We start from the raw sequence: 27010 nt of genomic DNA, 5'->3' as shown, positions 1-27010 counted from the left end.
TTAAAAATCAACTTGCTTATGCTTCAAAACAGTGAAATTGCTAGTTGTAGTAAAAAAAATGCTATTCATAATGTATTCTTTAAATAACACTTTGCAGAATACTGAAACAAAAGGGAAATCTTATTATTAAGAATTGGTTAAAATGACATTTGAAATATTTTATTTTGAAAGTATGTTGCAGAAGAAATCAATAATTGCTAATCAGAATTGATAATAATATAATAGCTGCCCTTTCATTTAGATGGTTTCCATAGAGACTTTCTTGAGAATATAATGGGAAGGAATATTGTACTTTTTCTTAAAAGCAGCAAAAGAAACTTTTATGGGGATAAGTCCTATCATCTTTTTGATGATAATAATCAAAACAGAAAAATAAGTGCTATGTTTGACATTTTACAGCACAGTTAGGCATGGCCCTAGCCTTTTAGCAGTTGACTATGCATACCCTATAATGATAGTACTCTAAGTAAGCAACTGCAATTTGTTCATTCTGAAATTGGAAAAAATGGTTTCAGTTGCAAATAATATGATGCTCTCTGTTGAGTACAGCATAATTTATCACTCAACTTCTCCATTCTGTAGAGAGCCTTCAGATGTTTGTGTGGCACAAATCAAACTCAATATTCCGAGCTTTTAAACATTCCTCATATGAAACAATTCAGACTCTGTAGGAATCACCTCATGGTGTCCCTTACCATTTTGCTCAGCAGACTCTGTATTTTTTCTCTCTCTAGAAGAGTAATATGATATGAAAATGAGCATGCTGAGCCCTGGAGGCTTGTGTTCAAATATATGTGAAGAGAGATTATTTGAGCCCATTTCTTCATCAGTAAAATAGGCTGGTAATATACATATCTCAGCTATAGGATAACTTTAGGGAAAATGTTTTGTCAGCCTTAAAATACTAAATAAAAGCCATCATCATCACTATTACTGTGACAATAATATCAACAAAACTGAATGTAAGGGTAGTTAGATGGTACAGTGGATAGAACATTGGCCCTGAAGTCAGGAGAACCTGAATTCATATCTGTCCTCAGACACATAACACTTCCTATCTGTATAACTCTAGGTAAGTCACTTAACCCCAATTGCCTCACCAAAAACAAAACAAAACTGAATGTATCTGAGAATCTAAGGTTATTGCTTTTTTTTCTAACTATAAGAGGCCTCACTTTAAGATCATAAGTACCATAAGGACTATAAGACCATAAGAGGCTTCTTTCTCCTATGATGTGCATAATTATAACTGTTTCTTATGGTATTTCTGCCCCATTAAGTGAAATGAGGTAGTAAAAAATCATTCAGAATAAAATTAACTTCTAAGTCATCTATGGGTTCTGCTAGTTGACAAGCACTGTCCATTTAAGAAGCATCTGTAAGTTAGCTTGTAAATCTTGGCAAAACTAATAATATATGGAAATGCTTGGTTTTAGGTTATATTATGTCACTTGGCTTTTTGATCTCTCAGCTGCTTTTAATGGCCAGTATGCCACTATGCTCCCACATCTTCAGTCTTCCCTTTTCCCATGGAAACAATGAGACCTGTACTTGATGCCTTCTAATTGCTTATTCCTACATGTGGGTGACATTGTCACACTGTCCAGCTCAAACCCTTGACTTTCTGCTGGATTGCTGGCCATCAACTTGATTTATTTTAATGGTCACTATGGCAGTAGAACCACTTTCTCATCCAAATCCACATATAATAAATATATTCAACCTATCTGAAATCTTTGAAATTCTATGCATTTCTTCCTTGCTTCCTTTACCTGTTCTATACCCCTGGGATATGGATATGACAAGTCATTCCTCAATTCTGAGACAACAGAACTTTGTTATTAGATCTAACAGAGCCATTCAGAGAATTGTCTTATTATTTGGAATAGTTTCCATTGGATGAATATGATTTAATTCTATTATTCAACTAGCAAACCACCCAATAGAGACAGATTTTCATTATCATTTTGAGCCTCTTCTCACACTATGAATGCATTGGAAAAGAATACTCTCTCTCTCTCTCTCTCTCTCTCTCTCTCTCTCTCTCTCTCTCTCTCTCTCTCTCTCTCTCTCTCTCTCTCTTTCTGACTGTTTCTGTCTCTGTCTCTTCCTTTTTCTCTTCCCCTCCTTTTGTCTTTCTTCTTTCTTCCTCTCCTGCTCCCTCTCCTCCTCCTCCTCCTTCTCCTTCTCTTCCTTTTATCTCTCTTCTCCTTTTCCTCTTCTCTATTTCCTCCTCCTCCCCTCCTCTCTTTCTACCTCCTTCTCCTTCCCTCCCTCCCTCCATCACCCCTCTCTGTCTCTCTCTCTTTCTCTCTCTGTCTCTCTCTTTTCCTCTATCTCTCTCCCTCCCTCCATTTTCCCCCTCTTTCTCTTTCTCTCTCTCCCTCCCTCTTCCTCTTCCTTTTCCTCTCCCTTTCCATTTCCTTCTTCTCCCTCTCCCTCTTTTCCTTCTTCTTTCTTCTTTTCTCTCATCTCTCATCTCTTCTCTCTCTTTTCTTCTGTTCTATCTGCCTCTCTTTCTCTTACATAACATCATGTAATATAGACATAGACTGATATTAGTTTTCATTACTCTTAGGATAGTAAATCCTAAGTGATAAATAAGAATCAACCACTTACTTTTAATCCTGACTTACTTAGTTTTTGAGTGCAAAGTTTATTGGATTCATTTAACAAAAATGAATCTTTTAGTTAGAAAAGATTAAACTAGTAGTAGTATTAGTGGAAAATTAATTTCTTTCAAATATAGTATTTGTAGAGCAATTATTTCCTTAAAAAAAAAAAGTAAAAAAAAAGTTTTTTGCCTTGAACCATTGTAAATCTACCTTGGATTTGCACTAATAAATGACTCATCCTTGAAATTGTTTACTTTAATTTCCTGAACTATTTGTGTAGATAAGCTTGCAAATGAAAATGTTCAATAGCAGACTTTTCTTCTCTTAATAGCTTTAGAAGTTACACATAGAACACATTGAATATAGTGGGGAGTTAATTTGTTATTTTTAAACACAGATCAAATAATAAGCAAGTGTTTAGAGAGAGGGTGGAGCAGCCAATAAAATTGAATAGCAGGATCAATTCAGTACATTAAAAAGTAACTAATAGTCATTCATATCCCAGAAAATGTTGACTATTATTCTATACATAGTCAACATTTTCTGGGATACAAATGACTTATCATTTATATATATAAGATCATATGTAATATCTGCCAGATCACATTTTAATCTGAATTTTAACATCAATTTTGTTATGATTGTAATTTGGCATTGATGTACCTACATCAAAACCTAGGCTTTTCATTAATATAGTAGTACCTAACTAGTTCCTGAGATAACTTTGACACTGGTCTATGTGTCGTATTTTCCTTAAAATTACTTCAACATTTAGTTTCCCTGCACTATAGTTGGTTTTTTTTAATCTCTTTTTAAAATTAATTTTATAATTACATATGCATGAGTAATTTTTTTATAACATTATCCTTTGTATTCATTTTTCCAGATTTTCCCCTCCCTCCCTCTACTCCCTCCCCTAGATGACAGGCAATCCCATACACTTTACATGTGTTACAGTATAACCTAGATATAATATATGTGTGTAAATCCAATTTTCTTGTTGCACGTTAAATATTGGATTCCGAAGGTATAAGTAACCTTAGTAGATAGACAGTAGTGCTAATATTTTACATTCAATTCCCAGTGTTCCTTCTCTGGGTGTAGTTATTTCTGTCCATCATTGATCAGCTGGAAGTGAGTTGGATCTTCTTTATGTTGAAGATATCCACTTCCATCAGAATACATTTTCATACAGTATTGTTGTTGAAGTGTATAGTGATCTTCTGGTTCGGCTCATTTCACTCAGCATCAGTTGATGTAAGTCTCTCCAAGCCTTTCTGAATTCCTCCTGGTGGCCATTTCTTACAGAGCAATAATATTCCATAACCTTCATATACCATAATTTACCCAACCATTCTCCAATTGATGGACATCCATTCATCTTCCAGTTTCTAGCCACTACAAAAAGGGCTGCCACAAACATTTTGGCACATACAGGTCCCTTTCCCCTCTTTAGTATTTCTTTGGGATATAAGCCCAATAGCAGCAATGCTGGATCAAAGGGTATGCACAGTTTGATAACTTTTTGGGCATAGTTCCAAATTGCTCTCCAGAATGGCTGGATTCTTTCACAACTCCACCAACAATGTATCAGTGTCCCAGTTTTCCCACATCCCCTCCAACATTCATCATTATTTGTTCCTGTCATCTTAGCCAATCTGACAGGTGTGTAGTGGTATCTCAGAGTTGTCTTAATTTGCATTTCTCTGATCAGTAGTGATTTGGAACACTCTTTCATATGAGTGGATATAGTTTCAATTTCATTATCTGAGAATTGTCTGTTCATATCCTTTGGTAATTTATCAATTGGAGAATGGTTTGATTTCTTATAAATTAGGATCAATTCTCTATACATTTTGGAAATGAGACCTTTATCAGAACCTTTAACTGTAAAAATATTTTCCCAATTTTTTACTTCCCTTCTAATCTTGTTTGCATTAGTATTGTTTGTACAGAAACTTTTTAGTTTGATGTAATCAAAATCTATTTTGTGATCAATAATGATCTCTAGTTCTTCTCTAGTCATAAATTCCTTCCTCCTCCACAGGTCTGAGAGGTAGACTATCCTCTGTTCCTCTAATCTATTTATGATCTCATTCTTTATGCCTAAATCATGGATCCATTTTGATCTTATTTTGGTATATGGTGTTAAGCCTGCACTATAGTTGTAATGCCAGAGAAATGGAGGCAGGATAGAGATTAGAGTGTATTTAATAATTTATTAAATGGTTATTAAATAGAGAGATTTACTGGGATCAAATGGATCCATGATTTGGTCCCAGGGTTGAATGAGACTGTCTTCTTCAAGAATCCAGCAAACAATGTGAGTTCTCAATGACATAGATACACGTGGCTCAGACGTGGGGTAAACAGAGGTGGGAGCGGAGTCAGGGTACTGAGAGAAGGAACGGGACTCTGACAATCTGGTTCTGACAGGGGTGAGGGGAGGCATGGGGGGAGGAACCCTGGAGATGGGGAGAGGCATCTTGAGAAGACCACATCTGACATTCTGGTAGCTTGGGATGGGAAAAGGCATTCTGATATTCTAAAACATAAGATCTTTTATCCTTATCAAATATTCTGATAAAGAGGGAGGGGAGGTTTTGAAAGACTGAGCTTTGAACTGAAGCAGAGAAACTGAGTCAGGATAATTAGAGAAACTGAGAACTGTGGCATAACAAGTGACATCTCTGAAATTATATAACTATACCCTATTTTTCATATTTTGTCAAATTAGTGATGAGTTTATAAGATTTTGCCAAATGAGTTAAATACTTGAAAAATCTTTTTCTTCAAGAGCTGAGAAGAGAAATTGTACAAACATGAATAGTAATGATGAGTACATATTCCACCTCATATATCCATAATCAACTATCTTTTTGGATTAAAAGACAGATAATGAGGGCAATACAATAGAATTTATAATGTGATTATGATTTTTTGGATGAAGATACAATGAACTCTCAATTAAGGTCCTTGAAAGTACAATATACTTGGCTCTAGGGATATTTTGATAATATCCAGGAAACAGAGAATAAAATTAGGCATCAAATTTTTCTGATGCTTATATATAAATCAAATGATTTTGCCTGCACCCACATGTGAGTGTGTGTCTCTCTCCCTGAGCACAGGCAAGTTTGTCTTTCTTTTTTTGTAAGAAAATGTTAAGTCTTCAAAGGAGCTTCTGTTGGTCTCACTGGCATTCACATTGATTAAGATTTCTTATTAACATACAATCATCTCTAAATGATTCTATCTAATTGCTTTTTATTTTACTTAAGTACCAATGTTCTTTATTCTCACATGCAGTTTAATTAGCATGGAAGGTCACAGAGAGGTACTAAGGCACAAACTTGCCCAGAGGAAGGGACTAATGCCTCACTAGTTTCTAATTATAGAGCATCCCAGAATTGCAAAATGAAGGGGGTTGGAGAGGTAGCATGGAAGGCCAACAATAGAATTTATATAAAAAATAAAAAGTGAAAGGAACTACATAGTCATATGAAAGTATGTGTGAAATATAATAAAACCTATTCTTTTCCCTCTTCAGAGCTCTATGACAATCCAAAAGTCTTAGTGCTTCAATAGTTAAGGCTTTTGAGGCTTCTTGCATGTGGCTATCATAGAGACTAATTTTTCATTGCCATAGGGGTCTCCCAAGTGAGGTAACTCCTTACCTACCAATGAAAGTTATTATCTTTCCAACTTTCAGTCTTGGAGAGCTTCTACTAGCCTTGAGATATTAAAAGACTTGCTTGACATCACACAACCAATATGCATCAGAGATAAGACTTCAATAGGGCACCTCTTGACTTTGATGCTAATTCTTTATGGATGATACCTTAATGCTTCTGTCAGAGGATACTATTATGTCTCGTACTATTGTACTAGGCTTAAATAAAAATATATAAAAAGTGGTTATTGTTTAAAAATAAATTCCCATTTCAGATCAGAAATTAAATCATCTATATATCATTAATAATGACAATAATAATAAGTTTTAGATTTGTTTTGTTACTGTAAATGTATAGTCTTAAGATTTGGGGTCTTGCCAAGGAGCACATGGCCATGATGTCTCAGAGTACATATAGTAGGCTCTGAAAGAATATGTATGTATTGATTGAAGTAGACCCTAAATCTCTGGATCATAGGGCAACTATTTTCTATATTATGTTTTTTCTCAACAATAATGATAACAATGAAGGTTGAACTTTCTCTCCTGCTTGGAGAGTTTGTAATTTCTCTTCAATGCCCCTAGGAAATGGGTAGAGCTAGAATAATTTTTCCAGTTTTATACATAACACCAACTACTCTGGCCCCAATACCTTCAAGTTAAGTGTGTTAGTTTTAACTAATTTCACCCCACTCCCATAATTCTCCAGTAAACACAGAGGATGTATATATGTGTATTTGTAGGCTCTTTGTCATTGGCTCCAGACCCTCTTAATGGCATTCTCTCATTTGTAGAGGATTTCTTCCTGCATCCAGATTTTATTTATTCACTTACAATTATATTTACTTTTATACAGAAATATTGATTTCAGAAGGCATAATAAAAAAACATATAAACTTACTCTCTCAATATGTAGGAAGCATAATTCCTCTTTCTACATTGTACCACCTCAGTCTTCTGGGGAAGAGAATGGGTTTAGGTTCATGGCTTAGATTGATTCCTATAGAATAAAATTCCAAATTCAAATCCAACATCTCCTTGGAGCTTGAATCCTAGACATACTGATTTTCTTAAGGCTTCTATGCTGGGCTGTCTATCTGACTTTGTTAACTCTCCTAAAATCCTCGCTCCTAAGCAAGTCCCTTGGGGGAATCATCTTGCACACCTGAAATTGAGAAGGAGAAACAACCCAACAAAGAAACAACCCCCATTTCCTTCTAATCTCATAGGTTTTGTGGAAATAGGACGATTAATGGATTTACTAACCACCTTAAATTGATTGAACTCCTTTCCTATTCAGAGGAGGCCTGATTGACTTGGGAATCAGAATCAATCAGATGGGAGGCAGACTGAGCATCTCTTAGGCTGAACATACCAGAGTTCCTTTGTAGTATTCACTTGCTGAACCCAGAACTCCTTCTACTCTGCCAGCTGCTATAGAACATGTAGCAACAAAAAATTATGAAAAAAAGCTGCAACCAATAGAGAGAAAGAGTGGTTAACTCAGTCTTACCAGGTGTAAAGATGAAGGAAATCTTTCAAAGGAGACAAACCTCTCCAGTGCAATAAGGAATAAAGAGACCTCCATGTTAGACAATCTATACATAATTCAAAGACTTTCAAAAGTACCTCTGTGACGGGGATAATGGACATGCATACACATGTCTAAGTTATATATAGAAGAAAAAAATGAATTAGAAGATTGAATGATTTTTCTTTTGGAGAGCAAATAAAATTTTATTATAAAATAACTAATATTTATATAATACCTATTATGAACTATACATTATGCTAAGTGCTTTACAAATATCATCTGAGTTGATTTTCATAATTACCCAGAGAGATAAATATGATTATTTTTATTTTCTGGTCAAGGATACTGAGGGAGGCAGAGGTGAAGTTACTTGCCTAAAACCATATGACTAGTAAAATGTCCAAAATAGATTTGAACTCAAATCTTCCATTGTCCCATCTAGCTGCCTATCAAACCTGGAATTCAAACCAAGGTTTTCTGCTTCTAAGACTTATATATCCTGCTGTTGTTGTTTTTTTAAATAGTAGCTTTTTATTTTCAAAGTACATGTGTAGTTTTCAATATTCATCCTTGCAAAATCTTGTGTTCCCAAATGTTTCTCCCTCTCTTTCTCCCATCACATTCCCTTAGCCAGCAAGCAATCCAATATAAATTAAATATGTGCAATGTCATGCTGCACAAGAAAAAATCATATCAAAAAGGAAAATAATGAGAAAGAAAAAAGAAGCAAGCAAATAATAATAAAAAAGGTAAAAAGGTGATCACTATGTTGTGATCCATATTCAGTCCCCATAGGCCTCTTTCTGGATGTGGATGGCTCTTTCTACTACAAGAACATTGAAACTGGCTCAATTACCTCACTTCTGAAAAGAGCAAAATCCATCAGAATTGGTTATTGTATAATCTTGCTGTTGCCATGCACAATGTTCTCTTAGTTCTACTTAGCATCAGTTCATTTAAGTCTCTGCAGGTTTTTCTGAAGTCATCTTATTGATCATTTCTTTTAGAATAATAATATACCATTATATATCCCTTCAACCACACTTTATTGCCTCATAACTCATTCATCATAAGATATTGTAGAGTAATGTGATTTGACCAAATAATCTTTTTTATGAGATATGGAATATTTCTCAAAGCAACCCATTGGTACTATCCAATCTTCCTAAAAGAGGTGCTGCAAGTAAAAACAATGATTCCAATATATTTGTTCTGTGTTAAGAAGAGCAGCTTTTCTGGACATACTTTATAATTAGAGGCAATATAGTTAGGAAGAGCAAAAGGAACTTAGGAAACTAATTAGATATATGGAATGCAAGAAAATGAGGAGTATGGGACCATATTGAAGTTAATAACTATCAACTTTAGAGTTTGGTCTAAGAAAGACAAACAGAATTGAGTTATATATGTGCTTTTATTCCTCTCAAATGGATGGCATGCATGTGGAACTATAGTTAGAACTGGGCTCAGGATAGGATTAGTCAGCAGGGGTTGTAAAGCCAAAAAACACAAGTGGAGGAAACAAGAAAATGGGTAAGAGTGGAAGGTCCCCAGAGACCCCTTAGTCCATTGGAGGTTGACATGAGATAGTCTGAGCCAGTTTTGTGGCTGTTGGTACAGCAGAGGGAATTCTGGGTTCAGCAAGTGAACACTTGAAAGGATCTCTGCTTTATGCAACCTAAGCAATGCTCAATCAGCTTCCTCATCTGCTGATTCTGATTCCCAGGCCAATCTGGCCTCTTTTGGATGTAAGGGAGATTGAGCAAATCACGGTGGTCAGTAAAGTTATTAATCATGACCCTGAAACCTAAGAGACTGACAGGAGGTAATATCTGACATAAATAGTGAAGTTTACAAGATAATATTTTGAGTATAAGGTAGTTTAGCTTTGGACATTTAGAATTTAATATGTCTCCAGAAAATCTAGTTTGAAATATAAAATACTTAGAGATATAGGACTGAAACTCAAGGAAGAGACTGAGGCTGAGTATATAGATGTTTCCATGCATCATTTGTATATGGAGATAGTTAGGTCCATTGCAGCTGATGAATTTACCACACTTTTCCCCCTTCCCAAAGATTGTCGTAGGAATTAAATAAGCTGACATATGTCAGAACTCTTCAGAAATTCAATTCATGAAGGAGTAATGCAAGCAAAAAAAGTGATTATTAGTACTAAATAATACTTTTGTTTTGTTAAATAATTAAAGACCAAAATACTATAGAATTATCTCTCATGATGACTTAAAATGCAGTTTATAAAAATCTGTTTGTACTCATTTTCAAGAGTACATCTATTAAATTAAACAAAATATACCTGAATTCTCATTGTGGATTTTCAGAGTTTTTTCATAGGTTTTACAGTTCTAAGAAGGGCAGCTGATCCTGGAGCCAGGAAGCTTCTTCTTTGTGAGTTCAAATTTGGCTTCTGACATTTACTTGCTATGTTACTTTTCAAGTAGCCCTGTGTGCCTCAGTTTCCTCATTTGTGAAAAGAACTGGAGGAAGAATTGACAAATGGGTTTCTAGGATATCTTTACCAAAAAAACTCAAATGGAATCACAAAAAGTTGATAATGACTGAAAAATGAACAAGAACAACAAAAGTTCAAATGGTCTATAAGCTACTTAACTATTATTATTACGTAACTTGAATATGCTTGTATATTCAAGCTAACAAACTGAGAACCCTTTGAGAGTATAAGTTTATTACTACTTGGCATGTTTTGTGTTTATTATTTAATTGATCCCTATGAAGTGTATAATAGAAAGATAGAATTATTTCCATTTTATGGAATGACGTTATAACTAACATTTATAAAGTTTATATTATTTCACTTGGGCTTCAAAACAAGATTATAAATTAGATAACACAGTTATGTTACATGAAACAATAATTTTAATGAGATAAAGTGATTTGCCAGGATCACATAGCTGTATTAGAAGTAGGATTTGAACTTAAGTTTTCTTAACTTCAGCTCCAGCACTCCATTGACTATATCAAACTGTTTATGTAGGTGTGTGATAGTGTCAGCTTACATTAGCTTAGAAAAATCAATTATTAAAATTTCAATGTGAACATTTAAATTTCAGAAATTTGCAAATACCACAAATCAAGACTTGATTTATTATTTTATTGCTTGCTTAGAATTAAGAAAGTGATAGAGAAAATATTAATGTAGATTAGCCTTAAAAGTCTCTCCTGCATAGATTTTTCCCATAAAACTTCTTGTCAAACATTTTCCAACACACCTATTTCATACAATTTTTAATTTTTTTTCAATAAGTATTTCATACTTACTATGAACATGGCACACTGTTAGGTGTTTTGGATACAAAAACAGAACAAGAAATAGTCCTTAGTCCCAAGAATTTTGCACTCTTCTGGGTTTACAATGTTTACACAGATAAGTAAACCTAAATTATATAAAAAGCAAAGAAAAAAAATAACTTTAAAAGCCAGAGATTACCCTGATAATTATGTGGATCAGGAAAAGCCTAATGTAAAACATTAAATGCAACATTCTAACTTGATCTTGAAGGGAACTTGGGATTCTGAGAGCTAGAGCTGGAGAAGGAGAGCATTTAGGCATAAAGAATAGTCTATACAAAAGAAAGTGAGAGATTAAATAGCATATGCAGAGAGCAACAACTAGTCCAGTTTACTAAGTCATATAAATAAGGGAGTTGTAGCATAGAATTAGAAAAGTAATTTGGTGCTAGATTATTAAATGTTTTACATGTTTTTAATATACTTTAACCTAGATAAATAGAAAAGCTTTTTGAGCAAGGGAGTGTCATGTTCAGAACTCTGCATTAGAAATATTGACTTAATAGCAATTTAGAGGATAATATTAGAGAGGATGTAGTAGGATGTAGAGTGATCAACTTGGTTCTACCAATAGTCCACTGAAAAGTGATGATAATTGAAGTAAGGCAATGGCTATATATGAGTTAGAGAGACCCCAAGGAAATGGAGTTGATCAGATTTTGCAATTGATAGAGTGAAGAGTCAAAGATGACTATGAGTTTTCAACATGTATGATTGGATAAATGATGGTTGTTTTGACAGAAATAAATAGGGAACAGAAAGAAACAGAAGAAAGGGAGATAATGAACAATATGTTTTAGCCACATTGAGAAGTTTTTGGGGCACCCAGATGGGATTACAATCAGGTAGTGATAGAGAATTGAATGAACTTCAAGAGTGACAAGAAGGTTGGGTGTATAGATTTATCTTCATAGATAATTGATAATAGCTATGGTTCACAATTGAACCTACATTAGTTTAGGAAATCAAGGGAAAGTGTAGATTGAGAACACAATGAGGCCTGGAAGAGAATTCTTATTTTATTCATGCTTAGGAGGTGAGGACTGGATGATAGTTTTGGAAAGTCTGTGGTTAGCCCTTTTGGCCCACCTCCCTATTTTGTGAAGGGAGCTAAGTTGTTCAGTGAATTTATAGATAGATTTAGAGTTAGGAATACCTAAATTCAAATCTGGCTCAGATATTTAACTGTGTTTGGGTTGTGAAGCATTGGGCAAATTATTTAACTTCTTTTAATCTCAGCTTTCTCATGTGTGAAATGGGTATGACATCTATTTCATGGAATGGTTGTGAGGAACAAGAGAGATCACAAAGGGAAAATGTTTCATAATTATCAAAGTGCTATCTAAATTGCTATCTTTTATTATTAGTTTTCTTTTTCAGCACACTAGACAACAATCCTGAATAATAGACAATTTCAGTTTTTGTGACTACCTCATGAGGTGAGAGAAGTTGGGAGTTTGGAAAGGCTTATTAGGAGGAAGTACTTCCTGCAGCTGTCCTACTTTTCAGATGAAGAAATTATCACTAAAGGGATCATACTTAAACCTGAAAACCCAAACCATAGTCGGAAGAGAAAATGAAATCTGTTCAACAGTTACATGAGTTTTTTCAAGTGTCTTTCCAACAAATATACAACTAGAAAACATGTATCTATCTACCTATGAAATGAAAGGCTTAGCTCCATGAAAGGCACTCCAATCTGCCTCAATATATAGTTTTTAGATGTGGGGTTTTCCCCACTGTTTTGGTCTTCTTAGTAATGCTATTGTGGATAATGGGGTATTTTAGAGGTTTAGTGATTATTCCAGTATGATTTCTAATTGTTTTCAAGAATGATTTAGCCCCATAGCTATGCATTAATGTATCTGATTTCATATAACCCCTTTAACATTTACTATTTCTGTCTTTTCTCATCTTTACTAATATGATAAAAGTAAGATAAAATTTTAAATTTGCTTTAATTTGCAATTAACTTTTTTTTTACTAGTGATTTGGGACATTTTAAAATATTTTTATTATTTTTATCCTCTTGATGAAAGATTCCTTGGCCAGCACAGTAATTTGTTTCTTCTAGGTAATGATATTCCTTATGGCTCCATTGCTTCCCAGTGGATAGAATTTTTATGCAAAGAATAAAGAGCATTTTATTAGATTTATGCTGATGTTTGATTTGTAGATCAAATGCAAAACAACTGGGAGGAAAATATAAATATATCCAAAGGATGCCACTTTCTTTAAACCCAATAGGATCTCCAAGAAACTCAAGGAAAAGTAATAATAAATGCATAGAGCTCGCTTGGATTCCTCTAGCTTAGGAAGGCTTGAGTATTCCAGAACCATAAGGGATAGGATTTCAAAGGCCATGTTCTTTTCATGAAAGATAACCTGCTGGCTTGGCCTTAGAATTTGTAATTCTGAATACTCAGATGGACTTCAAATGTCATGGGTAACAAGGACACCTATAAGTTGAGCTTTTGTGAATAGTACTTTTTTATATCAACACTATCACTATAGGTTTTACTCTAAAAATAGGAGGTTTGCTTGATGTTAGTCACTTTAGGAAGCCATTGATGAAGACACATATGTATGTATCTGTCTAGGCAGCATTGTAACAAAGAATTAGAAATAGGTTAGTTTGTCTTACTGAGTGTGGGCATGAAAATTCAGAGAAGAGAATATGATAGAGGTATAAAACAATATAAATATATTATTGGGTAGGCCCACGGTACCATACATTTCCACTGATTCCATACAATCTTTTTCTGGGGAAATTATTTACCAGGGAATCATTAGATACTAGGTTGGGGAAGGATTAAGTACCAGGAATTCGGATTCTGCTAAAGTGATTTGGTAAAATATTAGCTCTAAGAATAGATATTAGGCATGGCTAGGAAAAAATGATCTTGCTGACTTCTCCAGTCTCCTACCCTTTTTACCAACCTTGTCAGAGTCCATGTTCCTGATTCTTTTCTAGTTTCCCAATTGAATCTGAATAGGACAAGAAGAACCTTGAAAATAGAGAAGTAGTCATTCTCACTCTCCCTCACCTCCTACAAATATGGGGAAACTAACAGCGTCCCTTACCCTCTTATACAGAGGATGCTTGGAGTAAGACAAAAATCCCTAGATCATGGCTAAGCAAGTTTTCAGAAGTTTATAATAAATGTAATATGATATATGATATAATTAATGTAACAGAATGCTTGTGAATCACATTCAGGTCCCTAGTACCTGGTTCAGGTTCATCATCTATTCAACTATGTCTCTGAGTCCACATTTTTTCTCTCTGAACCATGCTCCCTGAAAAAAGCCTAGCCAAGACAAATTCTATGACATCACATTATAGGATTAAACAAGAATAATATACTTTAAAAGGAAATCAAAGGCTAAGTATCAGGAAGATTCAAATAAAAACCAGAATTTTGCAGCTGTTATTTCTCAGAATAAAAATGTCTAATGGCTACCCAAAGTCCAGCATTGGAAAGGCTTACACAACATTGTTTAAATTGTTTTATACTCTATTATCTTCCTTTTTCTGAATTTTCACACCCACTCTCAGTAAGACAAACTCATCTCTTTCTAACGCTTTGTTACTATGCTGCCTACACAGATACATACATATCTGTCTTTACAATGGTGTCTTAAAGTGATTGGCATCAAAATCCATCAGGTTTAAAGGTGGAGAGGGCTTTCATCTAGATAGATCCACCCGGTCTTCCAAATATTTCTATTTCCCCTTTCTCTTCTTCTCTCCTTTTATTTTTGCTTTCTTTTTTCACTTTCTAATCTTAGATATCCTTTCCAAAACTTTTCATATGGTTTCCTACATGTTTAGACTCAATACTCTTTCACATTTAAGCATATCAGATTAATCAGGCTTATGTTGATTTTGTTTTTGTTTTTTACTCATTGCATACATAAAGAAAAATTTATTGTTGGCATTGGGTTTCCATGCAAGCTCTTGAATCCTTCTAGGATCCACATGATTTCTGGTTTGTATATAATCAAATTTTCATATTCTATGAGCCTCCTTGGATATTTTCAATTTTTCAGTAGTCTCTTTCCAAGCAGGTATTGAGTACATAGTAGATACTTGGATGAGCAATTGTTAAATGAATGATTAGAAGTTTGAGCTTCTGGCATTTTTTATTTGTATGTATATTTTTGATATTTTAATTTTGATTTCAAAATAATATTTTTGATTATATGTAAAAACAATTTAAACTTAACTAAGTTCCAAATTTATGCAAACAATTTGATACAGGTTATACATTATACATGTGTAGTCATGCAAAAATTTTTTTCATATTAGTCATGTTATGAAAGAAAACAAAGACAGAAGGAGGAGGAGGAGAAAGAGGAGAAGAAGAAAGGAATCAAGAAAAAGAGGAGAAGAAGAAGAAGAGGAAGAGGAAGAAGAGGAAGAGGAGGAAGAAGTCAGAGGAGGAAGAGGAGGTAGAGGAGAAGGAAGAAGGAGGAGAGGAAAAGAAAGATGAAGGGGAGTAGAAGGAGAAGAAACTACCAAATAAAGTACAAGATGGAAATAATATGCTTTGATCTGCATTCAGACTCATTTATTCTTTCTCTGGAGCAGGAGATCATTTTTCATCAAAAGACCTTCAGATTTTGTATTGCCGAGAATATCTAAGTCATTCACAATTAATCATTGTACAATATTGCTATTACTATGCATGTCCTATGTTCTCCTCACTTCATTTTTCATTGGTTTGTGTAAGTTTTTCCAGGTTTTTCTGAAAGCAGTTTTTTTTTCCCCTGAGGCAACTGAAGTTAAGTGACTTGGCCAGGATCATACAGCTAAGCAGTATTAAGTGTCTGATGTAAGATTTGAACTCAGGTCCTCCTGACTTCAGGGCTGGTGCCATCTCACTGCCCCTGATCCTCAGTTTCTGTAGTACAACAGTATTCCATCAACATCAAATGACACAACTTGTTCAGCCATTCACCAATTTTCAGTTCTTTGCTACCGCAAAAAGAGCTGCTTGTAAACATTTTTCTACATAATAGTCCTTAAAAATATTTTAGGGTTTCAGATTTAGTGGTGAAATTGCTGAGTCATAGATTATGCATGATTTTATAGCCCTTTGGATATAGTTTCAAATTGTCCTTCAAAATTGTTGGATTCATTCACAAGTGAATTAATATGCCAATTCTCCCCCATATTCTTCAACTTTTGTCATTTTCCTTTTCTGTCATATTAGCCAATATAATGTGTGAGATAAACCCTGAGAGTTGCATTTTCATTATTTAAAAACATTTTTTAGACATTCTGCATGCCACTAACTTAAAAAATAAGTTTATTAATACAGATCTTCTGTGCCTTATATCATTACATTATGCTATATCTTTCTCCCTTTCTCATTAACCTTCCCAGAGAGTCAACCCATATAACAAATAGTATTTTTTAGAAAGGAAAACAAAATGACATAACTAACCAATATTGAAAAAGTCTGAAAATATGCAGTCTCTGTAGACCTGTTATTTCCTTAAACAGGTGAATTGGGGGTATCTTCTCATATCTCTTCATTTGATTCCTTTTGATGATTTCTTTTGGCATGCAATTGCTTTCTCCCTATTTATATTGTAATTACTGTGCTTGGTTCTGCTTACTTCACTTTGAATCAGTTCATGTAAATTTTTTCTGTAATTTTCTGGTTCATCATACACAAAATTTCTTACAGCTGAAGCTATTGATTTTTCAGTGAATGTCTTTGCTGCTTATCTGTGATTTACCAAGTAAACCAGATTTCATCAGAAGGGATAGTTTTATTACTTCTTTAATTATCTTTATGTCCATATTTTCTTTCTCTTGTCTCACTGTTATTGCTGGCATTTTCAGAAATATATCAATAACAGTAGGAAAAAGGGGCATTTTGAATTTATTAGAAAAGGTTCTAATAAATAGCCATTGCAAATAATGGTTGTTTTGGGATTTAGATAGATGCTTTTTAACTATTCAGAGGGATTCCTATATGCCTATAGTTTATAAAGTTGTACTTTCTCAAAGGCTTTTTTCTGTATTTTTTTAGATACTTTGTGTGTGTGTGAGTGTGTGTGTGTGTGTTTTGAGGTTTTGGTTTTTAATATGATTAATTGTTTTGTTAATGTAGAACTAACCTTATATGTCTAGTATAAATCCGATTTGGTAATAATGATTTTTTTGGGGGGGGTGATAAATTGCTGTAATTTGTTTGAAATGATTTTATTTAAAATCTTTGAATAAACGTTCACTAATAATATTAGCTTACAGTTTTCTTTCTGTATTTTACTTTGTTTTCTGGGTATTAATACTATACTAAATTTGAGTCATAAAAAGAATTCTGGTCGGATTCTTTCTTAATTTTTAAGAATATTTTGTGAAGCATGGGTGTTAATGTGTTTTTTTTTTTTAATTTTATAGAATTTCTTTGTAAAATCTATCAGGACCAGGAGCTATTTTTTTTACAGCTATATCTATTTTATTTTCTGAAATTGGATTCTTTAAGATTTATATCTGATTTTCTGGTAGTTTAGGATATTTCTCCATGTTCTTTGTGTTCTATTTTGTTAGCATATAATTTTGCACTTTATATTAGGCTATTCTTTTTATTCTCATTTTTCTGTGATTTCACCTTGCTTATTTTCTATTTTATCGATGTTCTTCCTCTCTTCCTTTTTAATCAGAATAACTAATAGTTTTTCATTTTTATTTGCCTTTCCAAAGAACAAGCTTTGTTACATTCATTTCTGTTTTTTTTTCCATATATATTTGCTTATAAAATATAAATATCTCCCCTTCTGTGCTTTTTTGAAATTTCTCTGTTTATTGACTTTTAATTTTAAAAATACATGTTTAACTCACTAATCCTCTCTGTTTTATTTTGTTAATGTAATTTTGTAAGGATGTGTTATTTCCTCTGAAGATTGTGATATTTACCAGAAATTTTGGTATATTATTTCAGTTTCATAATTTTCTTTTACATAGTTATTGATTGCTTCTGTGACTTATTCTTTGGTCCATTATTACTTAGAATTCATTATTAATTAAATTTCTCTTTCTCTATGTATGTCCTTTACTATTTTTATTGTGTTATTTTCTATAATGGATAGATGAACTATTTTTGTTTTTTAACATTTGTTTGTAACATGGCTCTATTCTAGCATATGGTCAATTTTTGTAAAAGACCCAGGTGGTGTTGAAAAATCTGTGTATTATTTTGTCATTCCATTTTTTAAAATGTCATAAGTCTTTTTAATTCTACTTAGAAACGTCTTAATTTCCTTATTTTCCCTTTTGTTATCTTTTTGTTAGATGTATCAAAAACTGAGCAAGGTATATTGAAGTTTCCTTTCACTATTGTGTTATTTTCTATTATTTTTGTAGATCATATATTTATGATTTTGAATTTGTATGTTAAGACATTTAGAGTGTATATGTTTGTTACTTATATTTGTATGGTCTATGGTTCCTTTCAGTATGATATAATTTCTTTTTGAATATTAAATTTTGCTTTGTCAAATAAGTACTTATATTCACTTGATACATTGAGAATTCTTTCCCCTACCTCCTAAGTTTTATTTTGTAAATATCTTTGTTTTTTAAATGTTTCTTGTGAGCAAAATATTTTAGGATTTTTGTTTTCTTATCCAAATTGTCCTTCCCTGCCTTCATTTTATTGGATTGTTTAATTCATTCACATTTAAAATTATGAGTTTTTTACATTTTCCTTCATCTGTCTCTGTTATTTTTTTCAGTTTTAATTTTTCCCTTTTTGTAAGCTGAGAACTATTTTTCATGTTACTTTGCTTACATTCTTTTTTTCAGGTTCTATTCTTACTGGATCTTTTCCCTCTTTTTACCTATGTGTTACCTCTTTCTCTTTTAGGTTTTAGTTATTTGCTTTTTCTCTCCTTATTTTATCTGAGTACATAATTCATCTTATTTTTTTCCCCCTCTAAGTTAATCAAATAAAATTTCCTTTATTCTTCTTCCCTTCAAATATTTTTTTCTCAGATTTAAAAATTTCAATTTGGCATCCTTATGCAAAAAACTATTCCTCTCATTCTTTTCATAATTAAATCTGTCTACTTTAGTGTCTCATTCTCTGACTCATGAAACCCATAACTATCTGTTTTCTCATATATTTGTATTTCTCATGCAAAGTTTTTAATGTATTTATTCTATACTTTCCTTCTAGACAGTTTCTGTTACTGTCTTTATCAAGTTTGCCCCATGGATTCCCCTCTTCCATTTTGCCTTACTCCTAGAACAATATTTTTTATTACAGGTTTCAAAGAGGACAGTGGCCCTTACTAATGTCCCTTCCTCATCTGAACTTGATTAAGCAACCCACCACTGTTCTGTATTCTTCCTAGAATACCCCAAATGGCCTCAGAATCTCCTTTCTTGTTACAGCTCTTCTTTTTCCCAACTGCTCACTGGCCACAGAAATTCCAGCTTTCAACCTTACTGAGGTAAGATGACTAGAATTTTGAAACACCAAATCCCCACAGGGCATACCTTGCACATGGTCCTCATCTTCCTTACTACCTCTTGAAGTTTGTATCAATCAGTGGAATGCCCTTTCAGCATCAAAGCAAAGTTTTCTTCTTTTTTTCTCCCCCCCCCTTTTGATTTTTTGCTCTTTCTTTTCATCCACTCTTTTTTAGACTCATCTTTTCCTGAGACCACAAATACTACTTTCTCTTCATTGGTAGTTTTTTATTTGATCTGGACACTTTACTCATTCCTCTCTGTCCTTTTCTTCTTCTTTCCCTTTCATGTCCCTCATAGTTTCGTACACACACACACACACACACACACATTTTACCTGTAGACATGTTTTGCCAGGTTCTGCTTGAGGTGCCCATGGCCACCTCTTCATTTCTATCCCTGCCAAATTTCTGCCTTTACTCTTGTATCCTTTTGGAAAAAAAAAATCTTACTGGTCTTCCTGCTGTCACTTGTTGCTGTTCCTATCCTTGGCTGCTGGATTATTGTTGTTTTGTGGTATTAGAGAAATAAAGGATCTCTTCAATACTAATTTTCTTTCTTTCTCTTCACGTGTAATTAAGCTCAATTTGCAGGGTAGGTCATCTTAAGCTGTATCCTCACCTGAATTCTATTACTTTTGGGGGACACATTATTCTTTTCCCTCCTATATTTTCTGGCGAGTGCAGAATTAAGTTATTTGAATTGGCTTTCTTTTGATCACTTTCAGAACTAGTTTCTAAAGGGAATCATTCAATTTAATCACTATGTGTCTTGAAGTTTGTAGCTTTGGGTTTTTTTCTGGAGGTGATCTATGAATTATTTCAATTGTATTTCATTTTCTATGTTCAGGAGTTCTGGAAAGTTCTTTTCTGTTATTTTCTGCACTATGATGTTTGGTTTTTTTGTTTTTGTCTTGCTTTGTTTTTCTAAGAGAACTATGATCTTTAAGTTGTCTCTACACATCCTATCTTCATGCTCAATGTATTTTTCTTATATAATGAGTATATTTTAAAAAGTTTTTAAAGTGGCTTTTTTCCTTCTAGACTTTGTTTCATTTCTGTATATATGTATATATATATATATATATATATATATATATATATATGTGTATATATATATATATATATATATAGTACACATTCCCAATCTATTGTTTCCTCTTTTGTTTCTTTAGTGAGACTTGCCATTTTTGATTTCAGTTTTTTCTATTCTGCTCATTATTTTCACTGGAGAAACCATAAATTCTGTCTCATTTGTCTTTTAAACCACTCAGGAAAAGTGTGTTATAGATCCATATTCTCTCAATTTTGCAAAAATACTTTGTCTCATCAAATTATGAATTTTTGCCCTTTGTTTTGCAGTATTTTTTCATAGATGCCTGAATTAATTTACTAGATCTGCAGACAACATTTCCTTATCTTACTAATGTTTTCTATGTTGGTGTATCTCTTTATGTTCAAGATGTAAGTCTCCTCTCCTTCCCTACCTCCCACTTCCCACCCAATATATTTTCCCTATTGCTTAAGTTAGGACTCAGATCTTTTTAATGGTTGTTACCTTGGGGACTAGATCTCAAAGCTTGTCAGCCTTTTCCTACATTGGCAATTCATGGTTCACTAATTCAGATCTCTGCCCCATGTGGCCTTTGATGACATGCTCTTTTCCTTGGGCTTGTTGGAGTGCTGCTCAATACCATAACCCAGTAATGTCTTTTCCTCTTGTCCTGTCCTATTCCTTCTGCTTCTTAATTCTTTGTACCAGCACAGAAGTTCTGCTGTACCAGTACTTCCGAGGTAGTTTCCCTGGCATAGCAGTTTAGAACTTCACAGTTCATGTGGTATGGAGTTGTAAACCCTAATAAGCTTTGAAGGGACTGTGGCTATGTTAGCTGTCACTTGTGACCCAGCTGAAGCCAAAGTCTCCACAGTATTGGAAAGAGGGAGATGAGACTGGGGGGTGGGTAGGATTTTATTATAACCTTGTGTAGTGAATGTCCTTTGGTTGATGAGTACAGCCTGTCTAGAGATAGTTTGGGAGGTTGAAGAGACATGTTTTGTAACCTTAGGGTCAGTGAATGGCAGTTTATTTGTTTAGGATTTTTTTGGCTTTTTTTTTTTGGGGGGGAGGAAGATTCTGGGTGTTCTAGATCTTTAATACAGCTGAAGTTGTTTTATTTTTGTTGCTAATTTTTAGAGAGATTTGAGGGGATCAGAGAAAATGTCTAATTCTCCATTTTCTTGCTCTCTTTTGATCCAGAAGTTCATGCTGTTTGACTTTTTAAATCTATTCTTACCTTTTTTTCCTGACACCTCATTCTTTTATCATAGTTTTCCCTTTCTTTTGTAAAGTATAAAGAGTAACTATGTGTTTATCCATATGTAGTATATGTACATATATTTATACATATGTATATATATATATATCCACATATCCACATTTATTCATATCCACACAAATGTATACAGATGTATCTCTATACACATACACATATCTCTCTAGATTGATATAGATATAGTTAATTTGATCATTGCTTACTGAGAGAAATGCAGTGGAAAAAACATTAGATTTGGAGTCCAGGAACCTGGGTTCAAATATTGATTTTTACAATTATTAATTATTCAACTTTGGGTAGGTCACTCAAACCTTTCATTTTCAGTTCCTTCAATTATAAAATGATGCTGAGATCTCATTTATCTCTTATCTATGAATAGACTCCATCTGATTTTTTAGTTGTACCTACTGTGTACTGAAGTTAACCCACTTGCATCACCATTATATACTGGTTTATTTGCAAATATATATGAATAAATTTTTCATAGCCCAGAAGTAAATTCAATGTATTTCAACAACAATGTTGTTACTGTTGTTAATTATATGACTAGATTCTTTAAAAGGAAGAAGAGATTTCATTATACCAAAACTTTGCCACCAGATATATGATACAGGTCAGAGATTTTTGCTGACTTTTGTGACCAACTTAAGCTCTCTCATCTAATTTGGAATGTTTCAAATGTCAATAAATGGTTTCTACTCAATCTTATTATAGAAGATCAATGATTAAAGTTTAATATAAGGCATAATTTCATAGCCTTTCTGAATTTGAGGTGGTAGCGACCTAAGCAGGTGTCTTGTCCAAATCACCACTAAAATGAAGTAACCAATATGGATACAAATAATCATTTAGCCTCTGTTTGGAGTCAATGATTTTGTTCAGCCATTTCAGAATTGTCTATTCTTTGTGACCTAATTTTGTGATTTTCTCATCAAATATATTGCACTGTTTTTCCATTTCCTTCTCCAATTCATTTTACAGATGAGAATAGAGTCAAACAGGATTAAGCGACTTGCCCAGGGCCATACACATAGTAAGTGTTTGAGGCCAGATTTGAGCTCATGAAAATGAGTCTTCTTGATTCCAAGTTTGTGCTCAATCTACTGTAGCACTTAGCTGCATTAGACAAATATACAAGTGGAATGGGATTCCTTAAAAGACACTGAATTATCCCTAACAAGGAAATATTCAAATGAAAAATGGATAATCACTTTTTGGATATATTGTAGAATTAGTTAGAAGGTACATACAGTGTTGGACCTGAAGTCATGAAAGTTTGAATTCAACTCTGATCTCAGCCACTTACTGGCTGTGTTGCCCCAGGGAAGTCATTGCTCTCTGCCTTCATTTCCTCAGCTGTAGAATGGGTATATAACAGCACGTGCCTCACTGGGTTATGAACAGCAAAGGAAATATTTGTAAAATGCTTAGTAAAGTAAATGGCACATAGTAGGTACTTAATGAATGCTTATTTTCCTTCTTAAAGGGATTTTTTTTCAGATGTGATTCAGACTAAATAGCTTCTGAGTTCCTTTCTGACTGAGATTCTCTGTTTGATTCCTAATGTAAATGTTTTATGTATGCTAATGTTTGTACTAAGTGAAGTAGCTTAACAGGCTACTGTCAAAGTCCTGAAAGCTGTGAACCCTGATATGTGAACTAACAGTGGAGATGGATGAAGAGATAAAGGGAGTTTTAGATGAAATAAGTCAGACAGCAGAATGATTTGATACGGGCTGGAGGGCTTCAAAAGCATACATTAGTTGACTCAAGACCAGTCAGCATGAAAAACCTTGAAAGAAAGGAGCTGCTGCTTAGGGGCATTTTTCCAGGAAGATAGACAAGAGTCTGAGGAAGCATACCTTAATCAAGAATTTTAAGTAGATTCCAGGGGAGAAAAGGACAGTAAAATTAGGGTTCAGGAGTCTAAAAAGAGCAGCAGTTAAATCCTGAGACCAGGGGTTCAACAGTGAAGAATTGCTCAATCCAAAAATATCAAGGATAGAGGAGGTAGGTAATAAAATGTGGAGTAACAACTTGTAAGAACCTGATTGATGTTTTAAATTGTTAAAATACTAGTTAATCAATTAATCCATGTAGAAAACATTTACTAAGCACTCGACATTTAGGCACTGTGTTATGTATGTACCAAGAGGGTCTAAACACCTTAATGATTAAGTAGGCAAGATAAAACATATATACCAATGCATCTAATATAGAATGTGTTAAATGTATAGGAGACTCTTGAAGAAATTCAAGGAGAATCTCCAGCAAAGAGGATCATTTCTCTTTGGAGAAGTTAGGAGAAGGATTCATAGAGAAGATACCATTGGGGCTGGGTCTTCCTTGATGGAAGAGTAGATGGGACATTCCAAGAATAAGAAATAATCAATCAAAGTCACACAGGCAGAAAAACATTAAGAAATGTTGAATAGTTCAGCTTGGTTTGGTAAATAGTAATGATGTGGGGAAAAAAATCTCAAAGGATAGTTTGAGGCAGGACACAAAGAGTTTTTGTGTTCAAGCAAAGGATTCTTGTAGATAAAGAGAGCCAGTGAATAGTTTGAAGAGGAGTGTGACCAATGCTATGTATTAAGACGATTAATCAAGCACCAACATGTGAAGGAAGAGATGGAAAATATGCAGTTATTATGGAAGGGATGAAGCTTCTGAAAGAAAAATAAATTATTATTTTGCAGGGAGCATACATTTGAGTGTGTGCAGATGTATATAGTTTTGAAAACTTAACAACACCCACAATTTCTGGTCTGTTTTAGCTCCTTGGCATTTGATATTCTAAAGAAACTTTGCTTCTTCACCTGGCTCATATCCTGATTTACTTCTCTCCTGAGACTTTAACTCTTTCCCATTCTCCTCTATGAGGGATTTCCTCACAATTCCTTTGATCACTTTAATACCTTGTTTTCTGGCTAACCTTAGATAACTAAGAGAATGGTGGTATCACTAACAGAAACACCATTCAGGATGCTTTGCATGTGTAATTTAACTCTACATAATTTGTACCTAGGGAACCTGTGAACTCTGAATAAAAGGTCCTAGAGATTTTGACAAAGGTAAGCCCAATAGAGAGAAGGGAATTGGATGTGTTGAGATTAAGGCTTTTGCTAACCTTGAAAATCATCATATCTTGAACTTTTGATGTTCTAACTCTTTCTTTTTTTATTCATGCACATGGATAGGTATATATATGTATGTCAGTACCTGTCTATACACATAATGTTTTATGTGCAATATACAACTATCTATACACATATATGTATGTATGTATACACACATAAACCATGCAACATAAGGCAAGTCTCTTGTAAACAAAGATCACTAAATTTCCTTAGTTTTGTAATACAGTCCTCCTTTGTCCTCTGCTCTTCTCCCCTTAATTTTCTTCTTTTTTTCTTTTCCTTCCTCTTCCTTTCCCACCATACCTTCCTCCCCTTCTTTTCTCCTTCTCAGATATTCAGCTCTGCATCTGTTTCATTAAACTGAGAAGAAATCTTAGGGGATGCTGCTACAATACCATTGATCTATGGAGATAGGAAGTCAGTATCTGTTGTCAATAGCCTTAATAGTGGTATTAGCTTCAATCTCACTCTGAGGCTGACTTTAGGAAATTGATAAAATCAGGAATAGACTACTTTTGGCTGATGTTTTTTGTCTTCTCTGTGTTTGATGTGTGTGTGTGTGTACATACATACTGAAAAGCATGCATGTATAATTTTTTTGTTATTTTTTTTCCCAAAAAGGTTATACATTAGAGACTTATCAGGTTTCAGAGCAGAGAAATATTATCTTAAAATACTATTAAAGCCAGTATTAAATGCTTATAGACATATTAATGATTGTAGTCTCTATTTTACTTTGAGATTGCCCATGGGAAAAATATTTTTAAAAAGAGAGAAATGCCATAAAGTTTTTGGCTATTTGTTTTTTTCTTGTATACATGTTAGTATGGTTTAGATGAGGGCTTCTTAACATTTTTTACATTTGTGACCAGTTTTCACCAAATATATAATTTATATGACCACAGCTATATATAGCTAAACAAATCAAACATTAACTGATAATAAATCATAATTTTGCAAACCCTATTTCAAATATGAGACTCCATTTGGTATTGGGAGCCATAGTTTAAGAATCTGGGGAAGATAACTATTGAAGTCTCTTTTACACACACACACACACACACACACACACACACACACACACATACACCACACCCCCCCCAAGCCCTAAAAGTTACCAGCTTACCAAATAATAAGTAGCTTTTCCTTCCTGAATATGGTTATATACCCCAAGGCTTCTTCAGCCTCTAGTAAAATATTTTTGAACATTCTTAGAATGAATGAACTTATTATATAATAATGAAAATCTATGAAAAAATCATGTTCCTTTGAGGAAAAACTCCAGATTCTTTGTATGAATAAATGCTATTTCTTTATGGTAGATGTTAATTGTGGGTATGATGGTATGTTGCTGTGGAAACACATTTAATATACTTTTAGGATTGTAGACCTCTAAATGATTCACTGTTGAGTGGGAGGTGAGCATGATAATCAGTCTGAGAAGAACATTTTAAATGTGGAGGACACATGGCAGTTAGCAATGAATTCTTTGGAATTCGTTATGAAGGTACAGGAAGGTCAAACTTAGGATGGCACAAATGAGCATGTTTTAGGATGCACTGATTTTAATTCTTTCATAAAGAGTCAAGTCCAGAAAAAGTTGATGATGTGTCTCATATCAATAGGAAGTCAGTAAAACTGAACAAATATGCCTTTAACTTCTGGGTTCAGAGAAATTACAAGCCCATAGTTATACAGTTGGTAAGTGTCAGCAGGAGAATTTGAATGTGTCCTCCACAATCTATCTCCTAAAGAGGTAGGAGACTATAATATATTTACTCTCATGTATTCTATACTTGAGTCAAATTGATCTATTTGCTATTTCTCTCACATGACATTTCATCTCTTGTCTTGATGCCTTTGTTAAGCTGCCTCCCATACCTAGAGGCTCTGCC

General features: G+C 33.7%; 1 long non-coding RNA gene across 2 annotated transcripts in view; it reads left to right on the top strand.

Moving 5' to 3' along the window:
• The window catches only part of LOC141554836 (uncharacterized), a 212076-nt gene that overhangs the window by 150529 nt on the left and 34537 nt on the right, over positions 1–27010 (top strand). Inside the window, exon 3 of one of the 2 annotated variants that reach the window (XR_012485976.1) lies at positions 15465–15920. The exons of the other annotated variant lie outside the window; for it this stretch is intronic. This is a non-coding gene — a long non-coding RNA (uncharacterized LOC141554836). Of the gene's footprint in view, positions 1–15464; positions 15921–27010 lie in introns of those variants that run through there. 2 annotated transcript variants of the gene reach the window in all.

This window comes from Sminthopsis crassicaudata, chromosome 1 (genome assembly GCF_048593235.1).
Source record: "Sminthopsis crassicaudata isolate SCR6 chromosome 1, ASM4859323v1, whole genome shotgun sequence".
Taxonomy (NCBI): Eukaryota; Metazoa; Chordata; class Mammalia; order Dasyuromorphia; family Dasyuridae; genus Sminthopsis; species Sminthopsis crassicaudata.
This window is presented reverse-complemented; position numbering and strand designations above follow the sequence as displayed.